At 35.0% G+C, this 3,791-nt stretch overlaps 1 non-coding gene across 1 annotated transcript; it reads left to right on the top strand.

Moving 5' to 3' along the window:
- Window positions 1-1,457: 1,457 nt before the first annotated feature.
- LOC116862765 lies at window positions 1,458-1,538 on the top strand. The gene has a single exon (XR_004381695.1). It is a non-coding gene; the product is annotated as a small nucleolar RNA SNORD115 (small nucleolar RNA).
- The last annotated feature ends 2,253 nt before the right edge of the window (window positions 1,539-3,791 follow it).

The following is a 3,791-nucleotide window of genomic DNA, read 5'->3' as shown; positions in this document are numbered from 1 at the left end:
AAGTGCTAAGCTAAAATCTTTTTTAGCACAGGTTCAAATTATCCCCAGTTTACAGAGCTGAGTTTAGAAAAGAAACTGCAGGGTGCCGGGGTGGCTCAGTCAGTTAAGCGTCCAACTCTTGATTTCAGCTTAGGTCATGATCTCAGGGTCCTGGGATGGAGCTCTGTGTCAGGCTCCTTGCTCAGTGGGGAGTCTGCTGGAGATTCTTTCTTCTTCTACTTCTGCCCCTCCCCTATGTTCTCTCTCTCTAAAAGGAATAAATAATAATATTAATATTATTAATATTATATTATTATATATTATATATTATTATATAATTATTATATATTATAATAACCATTATATATTATAATTATATATTATATGATATAACATTATTAATATTAATATATTAATATTTTATTAAAAATAATAAAATAAATAGGAAACTGCAGTGGCACCAAGTATGAAAAAGAAGTAGAATGATACCAAAAATAAAAATTAATTTGAATTCCCCTCAATAATTACAGAGACACATAATTCCAAATATATCTACAGACTAAGAACGTGTAGCCTCTAAGATATTTAGGTTCATTCTTTAAGGGAACATAGATATTTTGATGGCTAATTTTTCTCCATGAGTGATTTACATAGATAATATCTTCAGGAGAAATTTATACCTGAAGTTTTGTTATGATTCAAGTTGAAAACCTTGTAATTCATTGGTATTGTTTTTATGACACATTATTGGGGTGGATCTAAATTCACATGCAGATAAATTTATTTCTGTTAGATTATTTTGAGTTTTCTAAGGTGCTGTGAAATAATGTGGATCATAAATGAACAACTCACAATTTAATGACCTTGGAATTTGCACCCAAAAGTTTGAGATTCAGGTATATGCTTTGGCCATGATACCTGAGTTTGAATAAAATCATAAGCAATCTGATACCTGATATATAGCTTCTTATTATCACATGACATTATTAGGTTTACTTTAGGAAGAAAACATATGCTATGAGTTATGCCATTTTTTTCCCTGCTCTGGCATCTGGAAGATACAGGAAGTTATAAAGACTGGTTAAGAGTAAGATATTGTTTCTGCATAAATGTCCCTGACCAAGGCACTTTATTTGCTCTGACTTGACTGTATTTAGTGAACCTCTGGTTTATAGTCAAAGGAATGTGGTCTTTTTTGAGTAAGGACAACCAATATCCCTAATGTAGAAACCACAGAAGAGCACTTGAACAACGCATATATGAGATATATATTTTTCATCTTTGACTACTGTCCCAACCCTGTCTTCAAAGACAAAGATAAAGGGAGGAGAGAACCATTTCAATCACTTCACCTGGGGTGCCATTAACTCCCCAGTTGTCCTGCACTGAATTTATCATATATCCAGTTCACTTGGGATCAGAGATTGAGAATGCCATCCATAGTAAGAGTTTTCAGTACAAAGAAGTCTAGGTGGAGGGGGTACCATGATTTGAGTAAATTATGATGTCTTGGGGAGATATGATAACATAAAAATCATGCTAGCATTACATAGGGGCCCAGGAGAAGTGATAATCCCAGGTTGTGAAGTGGAAGAAGGGGTTCTTAGCTTTATTAGAGTAGAAATTCTAATGATGGGCTTCTGATAATAAATCTCCCATGTAAAACTTGTTCATCCACCTCTTCCTGTCTCCTCTCAAGTTAGAAATACTCTTATACTAACTGCATTTTGGTTCTTCATTATCATATTTTTTGGGACATTATACTCCACTTTTAAAAAATATAGTGTATTGCAGTAATCTGACTGGCATGATATGCACCATTACATGAATTAGGGCTAGTTAACTACCTTTGGTAACTAAAAAATTCCAAATTGGGATAAGGAAATAGGGAAGACTTACTTCTGGGACACGTAAGTTCACTTTCAAACAACGTGACTATCATTATGCGTTCCTTTTCTCCCAGGGTCATGTATATGATGGGCTCTTCAACAGAAGAATTTCATTTTTCACCTGAGCTTGCTTTAACTGAAAGCTGAAAGAGTTTTATGATTCATTTGGAATTTTTATGCTGCAACATTAGCTTGGATCTAAATGACCAAGTAGACAAAGTCAACCATTATATTATTTCATATTTTTCAAATTATGGGTCATTTTCAGATTATGGATATTCAATTCTCCTGACAACCGTGGACGAAAGATTGAGGGTGAGACATTTTTTTTCCTGTGGATGTAACAATGAAATTAGAAGCTTCTTGGTATACTATTTACTGTTTAGGAGTAGTTCCCAAGAGATGCAGTTTTCTTTTTCTTTTTTTCTAACATTTAATTTAATTTTACTTTTTTTCAGTGATCCAAGATTCATTGCTTAAGAACCACACCCAGTGCTCAATGCAATACATGCATTCTTAGCACCAACCACCAGGATCACCCATCCTCCCATCCCCCTCCCCTCCAAAACCCTCATTTTGTTTCTCAAAGTTCACAGTCTCTCATACTTTGTCTCCCCCTCTGATTTCCCCCAATTCACTTTTCCTTTCCTTCTCCTATTGTCCTCCATGCTATTCCTTATGCTCCAGAAGTAAGTGAAACCATATGATAATTGACTTTCTCTGCTTGACTTATTTCATTCAGCATAATCTCCTCCAGTCCCATCCATGTTGATACAAATTTGGGTATTCATCCTTTATCATGGCTGCCTAATATTCTATTGTATATATGGACCATAGTTTCTTTATCCATTCATCTGTTGAAGGGCATCTTGACTCTTTCCACAATTTGGTGACTGTGGCCATTGCTGCTATGACCATTGGGTTATATTTGGCCCTTCTTTTCACTACATCTGTATCTTTGGGGTAAATACCCAGTAGTGCAATTGCAAGGTCATAGGGTAGCTCTATTTTTAATCATGTGGGCAGAAGTGGACAGAAGGCATGAACAGACACTTCTTCAAAGAAGACATACAAATGGCTAAGAGACACATGAAAAAATGTTCATCATCATTAGCCATCAGGGAAATTCAAATCAAAACCACATTGAGATACCACCTTACACCAGTTAGAATGGCCAAAATTAACAGTACAGGAAACAACAAGTGTTGGAGAGGATGTGCTGAAAGGGGACCTCTCTTAACGCTGTTGGTGGGAATCCCAGTTGGTGCAGCCACTTTGGAAAACAATGTGGAGATTCCTCAAAAAATAAAAATAGAGGTACAGTTTTCAACTTTGACTACTCTCCTACTCCTGTCCTCTTAAATAAAGACTACTGAAGAAGAGTACTTTCTGACATTCTCCACTAGGGACACATGAGAGCTATCCAGACTAACTTTGCTGAATCTTCCCAAACTCCAGTACACTTTATCACAAGGGTTTAAGAATGCCAACTCGAGTTAGAATTTTGAGATCAAATAGATCTATAATGAGAATGCCATGGCTTGGGTCATATTTTATGATAATATAAAAATTGTGCTGACACTAGCATAGGTGCCATTCTCAGAAAGTGATGTAAAAGTGTTCTAGGCTAAGAAAACATAGCTATGAAAGCAGATATAATAAAAAAAGAAGAAAATGTAGTCATTGAAAATTTGGATAAGAAATTGTATCCGAATGAAAGCATCAGATTGGATGGTGATTGCTCCAGTAAATTGAAAAAAAAAAAAAGATAGAAAGAAGAAAGAAAGGAAGGAAAGAAGAAAGAAAGAAAGAAAGAAAGAAAGAAAGAAAGAAAGAAAGAAAGAAAGAAAGAAACTGGAATAAAAAACAGTTATGCTACTAAATGGAAAAATTAGAAATACAGCACCATAGAAATCAACTTAT

Source organism: Lontra canadensis, unplaced genomic scaffold (genome assembly GCF_010015895.1).
Source record: "Lontra canadensis isolate GAN:19392208 unplaced genomic scaffold, GSC_riverotter_1.0 scaffold318, whole genome shotgun sequence".
Classification (NCBI taxonomy): Eukaryota; Metazoa; Chordata; class Mammalia; order Carnivora; family Mustelidae; genus Lontra; species Lontra canadensis.
The sequence above is the reverse complement of the archived record's forward strand: the minus strand, read 5'-3'. Positions and strand labels throughout refer to the sequence as shown.